Source organism: Cavia porcellus, unplaced genomic scaffold (assembly GCF_034190915.1).
Source record: "Cavia porcellus strain 051 isolate PalLab524CR breed Dunkin Hartley unplaced genomic scaffold, mCavPor4.1 scaffold_61, whole genome shotgun sequence".
In the NCBI taxonomy this organism is placed as follows: domain Eukaryota; kingdom Metazoa; phylum Chordata; class Mammalia; order Rodentia; family Caviidae; genus Cavia; species Cavia porcellus.
The window spans coordinates 1,746,793-1,765,536 of NW_026947544.1; the positions used below are offsets into that span (position 1 = coordinate 1,746,793).

General features: G+C 42.3%; 1 protein-coding gene across 8 annotated transcripts in view; it reads left to right on the forward strand.

Moving 5' to 3' along the window:
• The window catches only part of LOC134470265 (F-box-like/WD repeat-containing protein TBL1X), a 221,116-nt gene that overhangs the window by 128,404 nt on the left and 73,968 nt on the right, over positions 1-18,744 (forward strand). The gene's annotated exons all lie outside the window — the stretch shown is intronic.

Genomic DNA, 18,744 nt, shown 5'->3' on the forward strand with positions numbered 1-18,744 from the left:
GTAATCACATGCTTTACCATTGAGCTACACTCCCAGTACTAACATGTAATTGCTTTAATGGCAGTTGCTTAATTAACTGAAGAGGCAATTTTCTTTCCCTCCCAATGGGATGATGAAGGGTGGGTGGAGCTGACTCAATTGTCTAGGTACAAGCTCACTGAATTTCAGTTCTAAGACAGTGTATGCTGTTAGTTAAGTTTCTGTCATGGTAGCAAACACCTTAGGTAATTATCTAAAGAAGGTAAGTTTATATTGGTTCATGATTTTGGAGGGTGCAGTCCATGGGTCCAGGGTGAGGGAGAGCATTAGTCCATGGTGAAGCCAACTGATCAATTCGTGGTGGCTGAGAAAGGAGGGAGGGAGAGAAGAAGAGACTGGGGTCCCATGTTCCTTTGGAGGGCACATCCTCAGTGTCATAACTTTCTCCTACTTAGCCCTGCCTGCTAAAAGTTCCACACTCTCCTCAGAGTGCCATAGGCTAGTGGCCAAGCAAGCCTTCAACCACATGGCCAGTGAAGGGCATTTATGACCCAGACATAACATATGCTAGTTAATAAATGGTGATGAAATGAGTTTTCTCCCTTTTGGAAATATCAGGAAAGTCTCAAGGATCTTAAGTATCTCATATTTTCTAATAATTAATCTGGGTTAACTCAGACATGGGGCAGTAGCATACCAAAGTTCTATGAGCAAACTTAGGACTCAGTTCTCCATTAAATACTGAAATGTTTGTGTGAATCCACGTGGAGCTGGCATTCTTCAGTCAGTTCTTGTGACTCAGAAGCCCTTGTGCATAAAGCCTTGAAAGATGCAATGGAAAAATCTTAGAGTAAAGGAGGGTGTATTTACTTTTCAGACATCCCAAAAGCAAGCCTAAAAGCAGGTGAATTATGTGCTCGGGGATTTGAGCTGTTTGCTGTCCTTCCCCATGAATGTGTCATTCTCCTTTAAGAGAAGCTGTTTCAAATATTTTCTTTTGGTACTGGGCTAGACTCCAGGCTCTTGCTCAGACAAATCAAACCAAAATGGTGAGCTACATCTTCAGCCTTTTTGAATTTTGAATTAATTCTTCTAGAGGATTCATTGCTGAGAATGGAGAAAGAGCTCATTATAGTAATGATTTCTCATCTGCTATGTGGTTTGGAGTCTTGGTCTCTGATGCCCTGTTAAACCATTGTTTCCAGTATTCATGGATCTAAAACCACTGACCACCTCTGTCTTTCGGACGACCATCTCAAATGCTTGTTTGGATATGCACAGAGATGTCAGTACTCTAAACAGATGTGCTTATGTACATGTGTGCACTTGTGGACATTTGGTAATCACCCATATAGTTAATCCCAGCCAGGTACACTGGTACTTACACAGTATTCCCAGCACTGTGGGAAGCTGAGGCAAGAGGAACAAAGTTCAAACCCACTTTGGGTCATGGTGGAAATGTTCAGTGGGAAAGCCCAGAACTGCAAAATAAAAACAGCTAATCCCTAATCTTCGATCTTGTAGGAACCCATCAGAAGAGCCTTTTTCTATCTGCAATTCTCTGCAAGAGGCACTAAGGATTCCTGTGCTAGTGGTTGTCAGATGCTAGTATGGCCAGAAGCAGGGACCACTCACAGGGTAGTTTAGATCATGCATTCCCTTTCAGCTCTGGAGGCTGGGCGGTCCAGCTGGGGCATCACCATAGTCCTGCTCCCTTTAGCCCTGCTAGAGCAGAGGTGGCATGCCTGTGGCTCTTAGCACCGAAAGCTCTAAAATATTCACCATTGCTGTTCTAGGGGAAGGGCCCTCTCTTGTCTCTTTCTAGCTCCACATGGCGCCATCTCTGCTTCCTGTCACATGTCGTTCTCCCTGGGCATGTCTGATTCTCCCTTCTTATTCCTTTCTGTGGCCATCTTCTTCAGGACACAAGTCATGTTAGATCAGGGGCCCACCCAACTCTAACTTGCAATTCTGTTTCTGTGGAGTATGCTCTCAGCTTGTCACTGGGTGGGGAAATCCCAGTTCTATCCTTCACAGTGGTCCCCCCAAAACCCGCCTTGCTCCCAGACTCCTGTGTTTACCCTATGGTAACTCCCTGACTAGGCAAGCCCCATGCCTATGGGCCATTGGCCATTGGCAGAGCAGCTGAAGTAATTCAAATGACACATCTCTGTGACACATCTCTGTCTCCAGTAAGAGTAACATGTGAATGCAGCAAAGCTCCAGACATAGGGTCCACAAGAGGTTCACGTGCCCCTCCATGTTCTACCCACCAGAGAATAATCAAGTGCAAAGGTCCAAAGTCAGCTTGGAAGTCACAATTAATGTGGTGAGATTTTGGTGTTTTGTTTTTATTTGTTTGTATGTTGCCAAAAGACTGCAAATAATCCTGTTGACTAAAGTTTTCAAGTCAACCAAGCATGAGTTTATCTGTAGTGTTGCTTCCTGGGGAAGTACTTTCTCCACTTCATGGGTGCAGAGCAGCACGTAGACTTTCCTGCCATGTGGATTTCAGTTGTGTGCACTCGGGGCATTTTGGTCTGGGTCTGTCTTTCCACATGGCTACACGGCTGGAATGCTGTGTGTGCATACGCTGGCCTGGTAAGGGCATGGGTCCAGGAGACAAGGGTTTAGCCAGGCTCGCTCACCCAAGTGGGGCTGAGGCTGGGGACTGGAGCCAGCCCTGATGCTGTTCTAGTCACAACAGGGATAACAGAAGCAACATGACCCTTTTGCTTTGGGTTGCTGGGGGGGGAGGGTACTTTCCATAGATCTTACATGATTTTCTTTTTTTTTTTTTTTTTTTTTTTAATTTAAGAGGAAAAAGAGAAAAACACAAAACAAACCAAAGCGGCGTAAGGGTACACGCAATACAGAACTACAAAACAAAACAAAAAAACATAACAGTAAGAAATCACCTGCTAGTAGATTACACACTATCTTCTTGAAAATAGTTCCTCAAATCACAGTATCAAAGAACACAAGGTGGATATTCAAACAGGGAGACTGCAAACAGCTGTGTTCAATGTTCCAAAAACATTTACATGATTTTCTTGATGAGGAATCATCCTGCAAAGGAGTTTGGGGTGCTGCACTAGATCTCATTCAAGACAGTCAGTTCTTGCAGGGAACTGTACTACCCAGTGTTTTCTCGGGAAATGCTCCACATTTGGAAGTGTCAGAGTGGGCAGAAGAATCTGCGACCTTGGCATTTCCTCTCTTGTTGTCAGTGGCTTGGCACAGTAGCAGGGGTCAAGTAGGTGTGGTGTCACTAGGTTCCTCCTTCAGGCAACAGAGTTAGGCCCTGGAGGATCAGCTTCCATGGCAGGGGTGACAGTGAGGACTGTGTCAGATGTGATTATTAGGTCCTAGGTCATGAGCATGTGTGTCCATCTATTCTATCTCTCCTGGAAGAGCTGCCCAAACAAGGTTGGAATCATGCTATGTGGGGAGCAGGGGAGTCCATTCCGTTTTGTGGTATGGGCCAAGCCATTCAGAGCCACAGAGGTATATGTACTACAGAGAAACCTGCTCCTCATGGTGCTGGAAGAGCTTCTCATATCTTTCTGTCAAGAATTTGCTGAAATAAATTAGAGGAAGTTAGCACTGGCCTCACAGTAAATCAAGAAGAGGTGGAGACTTTCCTCAAATCTAATAAAAATGTCACTTATTACCATTTGGAGGTGCAGGTGGTTAGCCAAGAAACTCAGGAAAAACAGGCTGCAGGGACGTGTGTCCCTCTGCTTTCTGGATCTGAGAGGTAGATGATGACCCTAGTAGATTTCAGTGTTATCAATAGCAGACACATCATTGATGACCAGATGGATCCATTCCTCTTGCTGAGTCTTTTGTTTGTGTTTGTGTGCCTGCCTGAAGGCAGATAGACCTCAGTAATAACCGTTTGCTTGGCAGGGATGGATTGGGGAGGGGCTTCCAGTGCTGCATTCTCTCCTTTCAACTTAGACAGGAATGTATTTGTTAGCTGCTGATTGCTGTGGGACAGATTACCCAACCCAGCAGGTGCCTGATGGTCTCATACAGAACCTGAAGTCTGGAATCCAGGTGTAGTCCAGGTGGCTGCTGTTGACTGAGAGCCCTGTTGGTAGGTCACAGTCAAGGTGTCAGCCTAGGTTGCGGTCTTTGAAGACATCTGGGGCCAGAGAACCCACTCTGTGCTTTGGACTCCACATGCAAGTGGCATGCTGTGACTGCCACCCAGTTCTGCACCAGCTCTGGTAAATGTGGAACAGGCTGAACCAAAGTGGGAATCCAATGGACAGGGCTCCTTTGGTACCATCTATGATGTTGCCTGCCACAACCCGCTTTCCTTTTTTGTTCCTGTAAATTGGTGTTATGGTTAGAGAAGGACTCGTTGGAGACAGTAATCATTACCAGAAATCTGTGGGGAAAGCAGTCTTCTCCCCTCACCCACAGTGGGAACCCAAGAACTCAGGTGAATGGGTGCCTCAGACCGTGGATAACACTGATCCCCACAGCTGTAATCAGTAGGGAAGATACGGACAGAAAGAGACCCTTCCTGTGCTAGGTAAGCCTGGGATCACACAAAATTTCATCATGCTGATGTGCATTTAAAACTTAATTATTTCTAGAATTTTCCATAATATTTTTAGACCATGATTAAACTGTAAGAAAAGTGGGATGGCTGCACTGGTTCTGTGCAGCCACGCTCCAAACCACAAGAGCCCACAGATAGTCTCCCTCAGCTACGCAACACTGTGCTAATCAGAAAGCCTCAAACGCAGGTTCTATGTGCTGAGCTCTGATCTGGGCCGGAAAATAGTTCCTGTCCCTTCAGGCTTGAGAACAGCAAGCCTCTGAGGTGCCCTGTGTCTCTGAACCTTCTCTGTCGTCCATTCATTTCCAAATCGCTGTCTAGAGTCACCTCTCCATGTGCTGCCTGTGCCCCAGGACATGTAGGAACTGATGCCTTTTCTTTTTCAAAATAATGAAGCAATAGAATAACTGTCTTTCCAGTTCATGGGCAGAGTTACCTTAGAAAATAGTAGTAATCAAGCTCTTATCCAGAGGACCCCACAGTTTACAAGCTTTTATCTCTTAGTCATGAGTTGACAGTGGCCACAAATTACTCTTGCAGCACCAAAGTCCTTCATTCCATGGGTCCTGTTTGGTAGCTCTGTGAAATCCTGGAGACAGGACACTGGAGACAAAGGCGTGGGAAGGGTAATCAGTTTTTTCAAGAGTGCTTTGAAGCATGTCGGATTTGAACTCTTGAACCTGGTGAGTGCTCGTACTACTTTGTGAAGTTAGGACATTCTGGATTGGCCTCCTGAATATTTTCATAAGATCCTGAGATTTCAAAATTGAAAGGGAAGCTTCAGGAGTATCTTAGGATGCCCATGTTTTCTCAGACATGGCAGCTGAGGTCCAGATAGGCAAGATTCTCTCTCCTTGAAGAAATTTCTTTCCTTGCTTTTCAGGTCTTACTGAGCCAGGTACCCAACATTTGCCCAGGGGATAAATAACTGAGGATAACAGAAGCAGAAAGGGCTTGTGCAAGAAGAAGGTAGCATCCTGAGTGACAGAGGCTGGGGTACTGGTGAAGGGCAACCACATAGTGGTCTCTAGCCCATGAGTTTTTCAGACTTGGATTTTCTGACACCGATAGCTTTCAGGGGGATTGATGAGGTGTCTCCTCAAAAGTGCTTCCGCTGGGGCTGGCCCGGTGTTCATACGTTAGACATGGGTTGGGATTTTGCAGGGAGGAGACTCCTGCCCCTCTGGTCACCTCCTCCTGTCAACATGACTAGGCACAAGGCCTGTTGACCTTGGCCACTAGGTCAAGGTGATGGGTGCTGGCTTTCTCTGCCACAGATTAATCTTTTTCCCTTTGTATTCACCATACTTTCAAAGTCCACAGTTGGGAATTTCACTTTCCAAAGGTTGTTTTTGTTTTCCATAAAAGTGTATCTATAGAGATCTGTTTGCCCAACTTGATAGAACATGCAGAGGTTTCATGGAATCCTATATGTCGGCCTCTCTGTCATGCAGTGAGAATTTAGCAGTGTATGAAAGCATTTAGTGTAGAATCCATGTAGAGTTTTACTCTCTTTTTCCTAAATATTTCAATTGTTGTCCCCTCTATGTCACATTTCAGCTTGTTAATTTGTCTTAAATCTAAAATAAGGCATTAAATCTGATTTTTGTAGAAAAACTGGCTTGGGGGCTTCCTAGTACTCCCAGTTCACTGATTTATGTAACATTTGGTTACTCTTGTCTAGCTGCTGCACAGGTGTGGAACCAGTCAGCAGTGGGGTTTTTACTGAGGTCCAGTCCCCGGCTCTTTGGAAACAAGGAGGCGCCAGCCTGGGTGCCGCTGGCACCTGTCAGCCTGGCTGCAGGAGATCCAGCCCTAGTTAAGTCAGCAATAAGAGAAAGTGATGGACTTGTAATGAGACCTTACTTTTCTTCTGGGTATTTTTAGAAGCAGCAAATATCAGCCATAAATATTTACTGTTGTGTTCATAGATTTTGGCATCATAAAAGTGCAAAAAAAGTGACTGGGAAGGGTTGGTTTGCATAGAGTTAGAGAGAGATGCTCACTGCAGACCCTGCAGGGAAGGGAAATTCATGCTGTACACACTTAGGAAGAAGCAGGTAGGTGAAGAGCTAGGGCATCCTTCCAGGAACTCCCCAGGGGCAGTTCTGCACTTCCCTGGGTCCCGCAGACTCTTTTCCAACTGTCAGGAATAATGTGCTGTGAATGGTTTGAAAAATAAAATTCAGTATGGAAAGAAACACCTATGCAGCTACCCCGACACAGTCCCAAATGCGTTTGTGTGTTTTCTTCCACATGCTGGTGCCAGTGTGTGTGTGTGTGTGTGTGTGTGTGTGTGTGTGTGTGTGTGTGTGTGTCCCCAACCTATTACTATATATTCAGCTGCCTCAGATGCTGCATCTTCTGCTTAACCTGACAGATGAAGTGCTGGCTGATCAGCCAACATTGATTGCAGATATTTATATGAATCCATTTTGTCAATGTGTGTTCTATAATTTATTTAATGCATGAGGTTGGAGATTTGGATTGCTTCCAATTTTTGTTTTAGGGCAGATTGCTGGAAAGAATCTTCAGACCGATTACCAAATTGCTTTCCTGAAAGGTCAGGCCAGTTGGATGGCTGGGAGGAAGGCTGGGGCCGCAGGCTCTGTAAAGAGCCTGTGTAACTGAACCCAGAAAGTGTGCCACCCACCTCCACTCCCTTTGTCTATTTCTTTGGTTCCTAAGGAGGTAGAATATGTTACTATGCTGGTCATCAATTTACATTTCTTTCCCCTTGAAATGGACACGAGTCACTTTAAAAGATGAGTCTTTGGTTTGTTTGAACACTATACCTTCTGGGGTTCCCTTGAATACTACTTGATGTTAAGGATCTCAGCATGGGAGTTTTAGCTAACGGCACCATTCCTGAGGTTTGCTGGCTCCCTGGCCTTGCGGCTGGAGCCAAACGCTGCCTGTTAAAGCTTTGGATTAAGTACTAGCTAACTCCAGAAAGCAGGGAGACTAGTTAATTAGCCAATTAATGCACTCAGATGAGATGGGGCATTAATGATGGTTACCTTTGCCTGAAAGGTCTCCGATGCATACTGCATTAGTGTCTGCTCATCACCTGCTTCCTCCTGCACTTACCCATGACAAGCATTTCCCTAGAGTGACAGGAGTGGGAAACAGACCAATTCTTATGTTAGTAGATAAAAGATTATTTTTAAAATACAATCACAAATGGGAAAGTTTGCCAGTTTGTGTCTGAGATGTTGATCATTAACCAGAGTTCAAGATTTCTCCAGAGCATGACCCATGCGTGACCAGGAATTAATGAGAATCTGAGATATGGCTCACTAGGCACTGTCTTCACTGTGCTGAGCTGCCTTTAACCCAAGACATGCAGACAGTTATTTTCTGTGTTTCTCAGAAGTCACTGTTAAGTTTCTTGGCCACCGTGAACCCCTTCACTATTTGCTGATATCACACTGATAGAAAGCGTGTTTAGTGCCAATTCCAGCTCCTGTTTCAGGGTGTCTGTTTAAGGATAATGCCTATTTTTCCCCCACTGAAAGTTTCTCAAGCTTTGAAATGAAAGCAGTGAAAGGAGAGGAAACTAATTCAGAAATTAGTTGCTAAACCAAACCAAAACAAAACAAAATAAAAACCCCCAAAAAACAAGTGCTCATCTGGGGGTAGGGTGCCATTTTGCAACATAACAGATTGAGCATCTTGATAATTTTGTATATTTTGCTCATAAGGATGTGGAATAGTTCAACCAGGCTTGTAGTGAGCCATTCCCCACCAGAGTAAATAGATGGAACTGATCGACAGAGAAAAGGCTAAAAGGTCTGTCTTTCAGTGGTTTGTCTCCATAAACAGCACATGCTGGGTGTTCCTGTGTGTGGTGGACAGGGAAACTGATAGAGAAAGTGGCTGCTACTAGCAGATGACTTTGACTTTGAACACAGTTGCATGAGGTTGTATGCACACACACTGCCAGCTTCAATCTTGGACAAACACAACATGTGGTCTCCCAACTAGAACAAACCTAAAAACAGAAAGCTCTGTCCTCATTCTACGCAACTTCCACCTTGCAAAATCAGCCACGTCACCTTGGTGCCAGTCCATCTCAGGGTGGCTTTGAATTAATTCAAGGTAAAACCTCACATGGCAATCACATTCCTCACCTTAACATGAGAGCTGCCAGTTGCTTGATTTAATTGTGGATTAAATAGAGTGATAGATGCCCATGCATCTTGTAAGTACTAATTCACTGCTTAATATAGCCTAAGAATATATTTTATTTATTTTAATAGTTTTTAATTTTTAAAGGACCCAGATGTCACATCTGGAGGACAATATAATAGAGCCCTAATGACCATAGTAACCAAGAGTAATCCTGACTAAGGCACCTGGTTGGGGCCACACCGTCTGAATTACTGCACACTGGGATTTGGACACTGCCCATGACAGCATTGTTGCTGTGTACTTTTGCAGCCCATTGGACTCTACCCATTATCAGCCATCCCAGTTGTATAGACGAAGGGGTCCCAGCCCAATGGGCTCTTTGCCCAGTGTAAATCCATAGCCCACAGGGCTGCCTGCTAGATGAAGGCTTAGAAACTGAGATGTATAAAAGACCCAAGATGCGTGGTGGGCCAGCACACCTGTCCTTGACTAGCACCTGAAATTCCAGTTCCCAGCTGGGTCTCAGTCAGGTGTCTGAAGAAACTGACAATCATTTATTCTATTAAAGACAAGTTCAGAAATAAAATAACCTCAAACAGAGTGGATGATCCTACTTCGAAGGCTATTTTGAGCTAGAACTATGGATAACTGTTAACCTGCTTCAGACCAGGATGTGGGAATGATGTTACCAGTATAGAATTAAAAGTATGCAGCAGGCACATTAAAAGAGGGACCATGTAGCCCCCGAGACACTTCATGAACCTCTTCCTCCTGCTGATTACCAACAACAAATTTCAGTCTCCTGTCACCAAGGGAGGCTCTAAGTGTGATTCATCTGTAGGAACAGAATGGGAGCACAAATGAGAGTAAAAAGAAACAGGTGAAGTTTGTCTTGTATTATCTATTCAAATCTATACTCAGGTTGGGGTTGCTATTTTAATATACAATAGTGCCATATTTGCTTTCAAAATAGTGTCATTGCTACAAATGATCCCTGTTTTTAAATTGTCCATGAGGTAGTTTATGTGTGGAGGACAGCCTTAGAACCCACTGGAGGCAGGTAGTAATTTGCAAAATACAGTGTACAATCTGGTCTGGAGGTCTGAGACCTCCAAACTCCATTGTCTATCTGAAATTAGAAAAACTGACTCAGAAAGTGGGAAATAATTTTCAAGTGGAACATTCACTACTTTTAGGAAGGGGTAGTATTGTTAAACTAAGATAGCATTAACATTTTTGGAATTAGTGGGAGGGTATAATCAAAAAATGTTTAAATTGGCAAGTAGATTAATTAAAGAGGAAAGGCATGGCTTGAAAACTCCCCATTCCCCATTCATCCTTCACACCACAGTTAGAGGATTATGGCTCTGTGGGGTCAGATCCATACTGGTCTGGCCCATCCTCCATGGTGGCTGCTGTGGAATGGAATAACTCATGTGGCTAGTGTCACCAAGGGTCAAACTTTAACATTTTACTTCCTTTTGGTTCACTTAAACTTAAAAGCCAATACTTCTTTCAGCTATTGAAAGGTAATGAAAAAGTATGTTGGGAACCCACTGTATAAAATTCTACACTTTCAAATGTATGGTTCATGAACTACAACTGTGTAATACCAGCCACGTACTTGCATGAAAAATTGAGCTTCTAGGGCTGAGGATATAGCTCACCAGTACAAATCTCTCATTGTTGTGGTGTCAGGAACAGGAGGCTATGAAATCACTTCATTATCTGAATTCCAGTGTGCTTTCCAGATTTCAGACATAGCTGCATTTACCAAAGAACACCACCAAAATGTTCCCATACTGACTGACTGTGGTTTGTGTGTTTGGGACTGCAGGGTGATCACACCTAGGGCTTCCACAAGCCAAGCAATTGCTCTTATTACTGAGCTACATCCCCAGCTCTAACTGAGGGTTTTCTTTCTTTCTTTCTTTCTTTCTTTCTTTCTTTCTTTCTTTCTTTCTTTCTTTCTTTTTCTTTCTTTCCTTCTCTCTCTCTTCCTCTCCCTCCCTTTCTCCCTCCCTCCCTTCCTTCCTTCCTTTCTTTCCTTCTTTCCTTCTTTCTTTCTTTCCTTCTGTACAACTAATTGAACTCAGAAACTCACACTTGCCAGTCAGTTGCTGTGCCACTGAGCTAAATCTCCAGTCTCTGACTATTTTTAAATGTTCCTATATGTATTATTTGTTTACAGTTTTGAGTTGTGTGACTCAAATCATTTTTCTTTATATTGTAGTTCTTCATTGGGAGAAAGCACATTTTCCCAGTGTACCTTTGCCAATTAAGAAGACTATAAAGGGACATTGATTCCTTGTGGAGTCTGTGCAGAAATTAGCAGACATTATACTTTTCCCTATGCACACGCAGCTGAAAGGACACATTATACTTAGATGATACTTAGGTGATTTAGAGAAAAGTTGAGCTGATTAATAAGAATCCCCTCATTTTTTAAAAATAAGATGTCCTGACCCAAGAAAGAGAACCCAGACCGTGTTTTGCTATATAAGCAGTGGCGTTAAAGTGGATACAAATGGAATACCTTTGCTTTTACTAAGTCTTCTACAGTATTTTGCTTTCCACAGAGCTTTTGTAAATCATTATAATTATTTCTACCTGGAGTGTTGGTTCTAAATGCTCCCACTGACCCAGCACAGTGAATTTCTGTGTGGTAAAGATCATAGGGGTTGAAGAGAGCTCAGAGCCAGCAGGAAGGTCCTCCCATCGTCCCAGCAGTGGGCTGCATCCTGCATCGGTGGTGGTCCTCACACCATCCCCGGGAACATGGCTGCAAAACTACCATCCATGAGTGCTGGAATGTGCTACCATCTGAATGGAGCAACCCACTGAAATCTTGAGAGGGGGTACTTGGGATAGGGATAGTACTGTGGGCAGGAATGGGTACCCTGGGTTTCAATGATACCTTAGAGTAGGAATGGTAACCTGGGGTAGAAATAGTACCCTAGGGTAGAAAGAGCACCCTGGGTAAGAATGGTACTCTGGGTAGGGATGGTACTCTGGGTAGGAATGATACCCTGGGGTAGGAATGGCACCGTGGGTAGGGATGGTACCCTGGATAGGAATGGTATCTTGGGGTAGGAATGGTACTCTGGGTAAGAATAGTACCAGGAATAGGAAAGGTATCCTGGGGTAGGAATGGGATCCTGGGGTAGAAATGATGCCCTGGGTAGGATTGGTACCCTGGAGTAGGAATGATACTCTGGGCAAGAATGGTACTCTGCAGTAGAATGGTACCCTGGATAAGGATGGTATCCTGGGTAGGAGTGGTACCCTGGGGTAGGAATGGTACTCTAGGTAGGAATAGTACCAGGAGTAGGAATGGAACCCTGGGTAGGAATGGTTCCTTGTGGTAGGAATGGTACCCTGGGTAGGGCTAGTTCCCTGGGCAAGAAAGGTGCCCAGGAGTAGGAATGGTACCCTGGGTAGGGATGGCACTGCAGGGAAGATGGATAAGTGTTGGCCAAATTGGTGAGTCAATCCTTGTGGCCTCTGTAGCTACTCTTACTTTAGGTGATGGGAGTTATGATGACCTAGCACTAATGGCTGGTGCTGTGCTCTTTAAGTGGAGGCCGTGTAAACCCCAAAGCCATTTGTGAATCTTTTCGGTCTTTTTCTCACCTTTCACCCGACCCTCCTGGAAGGGCTTTGCTAGCAGGCAGAGCAGGACCACATAGAAGTTCCTTCCCTGTCTTGAAGACCAGATCGGTTTCTTTAAGCTCTGTGAGACTTGTCTGGCTGTTGTGAGGAGGATGCTGTCACATATGTAGTCTTTTTCTCTTTGTGGTCATGCTGATGATTAAGCCCATGGCCTTGCACATGTTAGGCAAGGGCTCTCTACCACTGAACTACATTCCCAGCCCTTTTTATTTCTTTTACTTTTAAGGCAGAGTCATAGTAAGTTGCCCAGCTTGGCCTCAAATTTGGGATCCTCCTGCCTCAGCCTCCCAGGAGACTGGAATAAAAAGTCACTACTGTACTTGGTGCATGTATCTCCACATAGTAGTTGCCGAATATCACTAGCAGTGTTATGTCACCTGCAAATTAATGCAGCTAAGTGGCATAGTTACCATGATTTAGTCGATTACATTTCTGTTTCCCAGTCAGAACTGAGCTGTGAAAACCCAGGGTGTTGACAACACGGAGGTTCCTCAGAAGGAGATCAGCTTCCAGGTGGAGACGTCTAACTTAGGATGGCCGGGCTGTGGGGCTGGCTGTGAGCCACAAGGCAAAATAATAAAAATAAGACTCTTGGGACCAGGCAGGTAAGAGCAGTATTGCGTCCCCACCATGGGCTGAACACACCTGAGAGCCCACAGCGGGAGCCAGCCACAGGGAGTGTGAACACTGGCTTCTGGGTGAGCAGAAATTCTCCTGGGAAAACAGTGACTCTTGCACCCATAGGCCTTGAATGTGGGTTGGTGCTGAACAGGGTTCATTCAGGAGCACCCCTCAGTGCACCCCACCACCACCACCACCACCACCATCTCACCCTGTAGATGCCAGTAGATATCTCAGATCAGAAACATCTCCTGTATAGCTGTACGTTCCCAAGGTGCCTTTTTAAGTATTTTATTCACAGACGTATCTTATTTTGCCCATATTTGGGGGAAAATACATGTTAAAAGAATCATTGAAAGCTAATTCACATAGTAATCAAATGATGTGTTGTTTCCAGAATTTTCATTTTATATCTCTTTCCAGTAACCGGAAGCTGGTTGTCATGATAATACCCTAATTTACCTGCGCGTTAAGTGGAGAATGTGCTGAAGGGTACGAGATGGCATGTCTGGAAAATTGCAGTGATTTTACTGTCTTCCTTCGGCATTTTAAAATGATAGTCTTGACCTTTCTCAGGACTCCAGAAGGTGAGAGTAATCACTGCTAACTGCAGCATTTAGAACCCCATGGCATTAAAAAAAAAAAAGCTTCTTGATTTATGCAGGCTCTAAATGGATGTGCATTACCCACAAGGAACTTAGGCAGCTTTGGATGAAAAGATAGCAGAGATCCTGTCCTCCATTTTCAAAATCTTGCCTGAGCATTGTTACATTCATTGAAACCATCATCTGAAGCTGGCTAGGGAGTATGCAGATGTGCCATGATGCACAGAAGGAAGTTTCTGTCCATGGCCACAGGTTACTGTGGTGGTTCCATGAGGTCATAATGGAGCTAGCTGAGGTGGTACACACTTGTATTACGAGCTACTTGGAAGGCTGAAGCAGAAGGACTGTAAGTTCTAAGCTTAGGCTGCTTAGCAAGGCTCTCTCAAAATATGGATGAATGGATTGATGCATGCATTCATCAGTGTAAGGATCGTTGGATGCGTGGGTGGATTAATGGGTGCATGGATGATGGATGATTGCATGGATGCATGCTTGCATGCACATGTGGAACTGAGAATGCAGCTTAGCAGTGGAGGAAGAATTTGTCTTGTGTGTTCCTAGCATTATCAAAAAAAAGATATGATAAGGAGCTGAAATAAATTCTGGGCTTTGTGACATCATTATATCCTAGTACCATGATACTCATTATGTAGCATAAGCAAACCTTTTGCCTCCCCATTGTGTAAGAGAAATATAGCACATTTCATTAGATACTGTAATATTCAATACTGACAACAGATGATTCTGTTATTGCTCCCATGAGATTAGCACCATCCCCATCATGTGCTCCTGCCAACATGTACTGTGGCACCCAGGCCCAAAGCAGTGAAACACCGACACCAGGAGCTAAACAAACCTTTCATCCTTGTAAGCTGATTGACTCTGATGTTTTCTCACAGTGATGGAAAACTAACTGATGTGCTATATTACACTTCTCATCATAGTTCAGCTTATACTTATTACAGTTCTCATTACTTTAACTTACACTTTTTATGCATCTCTTCATATTTAGCTGGTAAACTGTGTTACTTCAGCAGCAGCCTCTTGTCTTTGTCTCCCATGTCTCTCGATTGTGTCTCTTGATTTGTTTAGTTATGTGATGTCCACACAGTGGGAAGATCCCTAACAATGCATTTCTCAGGACATGTCCCCATCATGTTTTTGGCTGTGCTTTGAGGGCTGTTGTTTTATATAAATCTTCATCCTAGGACCTTAGAGAAATGTAACAAGAAATGTAAACAAGCTCAAACGGAATAAAGCTAAGCATGAATTCGGGAGAATATTTAAATTCTATTTTGCATGTATTTAGTTTTTCTAGAAAACTAGAAAAACACATGGGACATGTGTTTTCCATTTTTAAAATTGTGTTTGAAATTATATTTGCATGAAGAAACCTGTGGCCTCCTGGACTGGTAAAATGAGAGTAGTAAAGAGGCAAAAAGGTGGGCATATAATTTGGGAAATGCAGCATGAAGACACTGTTCAGTGTGGTATTTTTACAGCCAGAGATGGCCAGATCAGTGGTGACTCAATTTGAAATGCACAGAAACATTTTAATATTCTCTTTATAAAAAGAAAATCTAATCTGATTCCTTTTACCTGGTTATTTTTTCCCTTTCTCAAATATACTTGATCATTTAAAAAATTTAGTTGTTTGAAAACCAGAGAATGTTTCCATTTTGAAAAGCCATAGATCTAGGTGTGATAGCATATACCAGCACCCAGGAAAACACAGACAGTAAGGCTAAGTTACAGGTATTGCTATGATACAAATATAACGAAGCTATTTTTGTGAAGAATAGTACAATCTAATGCAATTAACACAATTTGTGACGGGCTACCAGGTAGGGAAGGGGGTTGTCAGGAGCTATTACCTCAGGCCTTTGTTTTATGGCCTGGGGAAGTTAAAACTTAACCTAGTTAGATTTGAAGGGGGAAGAAGAGGGAAAGTAGCAGGTGGGCTTATACAGAACAGGCTTCACAGCAAGATAGTTTGGGGGCCTTAGGTTATTACATAAACCAAGGATTTTTTAATGATTCTACTCTATATGAACTTATCAGCTACTTACTACTGCCTCATTTACCTACCTGTCTACTTATTGCATGGCTGATTGCTTTCTCTTGCCATACTAGGGTTTGAAGCCAGAGCATTGGCTCTACCACTGATCAACATCCCCTGCCCACTGCCTGGTTTATTTTTTTTAGATGTTGCTTCAACATCTAAAATTAGTGGGCAATTTTAATGTATCACAATATATATTTGAATGATGCTCCTGTATTATCCTCTTTACAATGTGCTCCATTTATGTTCTCATACTTATGTACATTGCATTTTTATAAACACCACGACACAGTTATTACTTTTACTTTTGCATTGAACAATTACCTGTACCTTGATTACTGCTGGTTTTACCATCTGTGCCAGTCATCATTCCTCCATAGGAATCTGTATTTCCATCCTGGTCGTCCTCATTCCCTTGAAGCAACTTGTTCTCCTGGTCAGGAATTCTCTCTGACTTTCTCAGGAAAGACCTTTCATTTGCCTTCATTTTTGAAAACTATTTCATGTGGCTGTAGCATTTTGGGTTGATTCATTCTTCTGAGACTTCATTTCATTGTCTTCTGGCTTGCATATTTTTAATAAGAAGTTCATGGGGTCAATTTTCCCCCCAAATGTAATTTGCGTGTTTTTTCCCTTTAACTGCTTTTGAAAGAGTTTCTTTTATCATTGAATTTTAGGAAATCGATTGTTGGGATTTTCTCTGGCATTTTTCCTGCTTGGGTTTCATTAGCTTTTTGAACTTTGAGGGGTGACACATGGCATTAGGAATACAGTGCCTTTGTGCTGATCTCCAGGCCTCTTTAAAATTTTTGTTTTGAAACAGGGTATTGCCAAGTCTCTAAGTTGAGTAGGTTATGCTCATTTTGTGATCCTGCTGCCTCAGCCTCCTGAACTGCTGAAATTACAGGTGCATGTGACCACACTTTACTATTCCTTCTTTTTAAGCAGGAAACTTCCCAATATATTTTATTTTGAAATTCTCATTTTAAGTAACCCATGTTATTATCCTTTGCAGCTAGAAGACTAGCCATAGTTTGGAAAACAATAGTGAAAAAAATCTACAGTTTCTATTTTTACATATTTATAACTCTGTGTTGATTTTTTGTACCATATAGAGTTGTGTTACCCAAAAAACTATTGTGCATTTGCCTGTACATATATGTACAATACATGAACATAATTATAGAGATCTTTAGAAAGTGCTTGCTTTACAGGGAAGACTCCAATGGTAACGTTTCCCCCCTTCTTAAATACAGCAAAAAAGTAGGACCAAAATCATCATTGAGGAAGGAGAGTTGATGGCCCGGCTCCTGTTGCCATCTAGAGATAACATTGCTGAGCTGTTAATTCTGTGAGACCCTCAGGCTGTAGTCACTTTCTGGAGATAAAAAATCATTTTAGCTGTTCTTTGGTTTTCATTTGTAACTTTCAGGGCATTTATTGCATACAGGCTTATTTTCAAAGAACACCAGACACATATAGGCACCAGACACATATACAAAAAGAGAGCCTTTTAGCATTAAGAAAACACACAAAACATTTTCTCTATGCCATAAATAAAACTTTAAAAGGAAAAAGGTCCCTTGAATGTTACTTCTTTAGGAATAGAGAGAAGGTCATATATTTACTGCACTGCCAAAAACATAATCTACCTTGAATAAAGGGTATCCTTAAAGTGATTCACTTGAAAAATTAGATGATACATGGAAATAATATATTGTAACCTTTCACCTAGCCATACCCACTTGCAATTTGGTGAATAAGAACAAAAATGAGGATAGTGGCCTACTTTTATTCCCCGTGGATAAAGAGTCATGTAAAACTGCCCTACTTCTTGACACTATTATTATATTAAAAGTAACATTTATTTTGTAAGTCATTGCCATCTTGGCACACTTACATTCATTTTGGTCAAATACTGACATCCTTAGATTTCAGGCTTCCCAAGTATTTTAGCAAGTACATGTTGGGTTTCTTATTCCTTTTAGAGAACATAGAGACTTGAAACAGTAGCCTCTCAATTCACTGCAATATTTGGTTATTGGTGTATTTAAAGTCAACTGAAATTTTGTTTTTAAAATTTCAACATTCTGAAAAATCTTTTAGGCAGAAATTGGGAGCCTTGGGCTATATCAATGTGGAGAGTAAATGCATGGACTGTTAAGAAGCCTGGGATAGCCCAGTAGAGCTCACATCAGAAAAACAGAAGAGCTCAATACTCAGAAGCTGAAGCAAGAAGATCGTTGTGAGCTCAAGGCCAACCTGAGCTACATAGCAAGACCCTGTCTCAAAACATCAAACAAAACAAAACAAAAACAAAAAACAAAAACCAGAAGAGCCCAAATAAATGACATAATGGTACATTTCAAAGGCCTAAAAAAACCCAGAATAATCCAGAGCTTGTACAAGAAAGAAAATTATAATTATCAGATCAGAAATCAATGAAATGGAGTAGTAAAAATCAATACAAAGAATCAATGAATCAAAGAGCAGGGGTTTTTTTAGAAGAGTTTTGTTTTGGAAACAAAAAAGCTAAACCTTTAACACTCTTTAACAAAAAAAGGAAAGGAAAGATATGAATCAGTTCAATTAGAAATGAGCAGGGTGAAATCACAGTGGACATTGCTGACTACAGAAAATTATTAGCAGCTACTTCACAAACCTACATGCCCAAAAAAAAATCCAAAACTGAAAAGAAACGGAGAGATTCTTCAATAACATGTAAATTACCAAACTGAACTATGAAGATATAAAACTATGAATAAGCACGTAACAAGCAATGAAACTGAAGTGGTAATTAAAAAATAATAATAATAACCTACCATTTAAGAAAAGCCCAGGAACTGATGAAATCACAGGAAGATTCTACAGGAACTTCCAGGAAGAGCTAACACTAATACTCCTCAATGTATTTAATGAAATGAAAAGAAGAGAGTACTCCTGAAATCATTCTTGGAAGCTAACATTACCCAGGTCCGAAAACCAGATAAGGAGTCAAACAGAAAAGAGAACATACTTGCAAATATTCTCAACAAGACATTGGCAAACAGAATGCAGCAAATCATCAAAAAGATTATATAGCTGTGGCCAAGTAG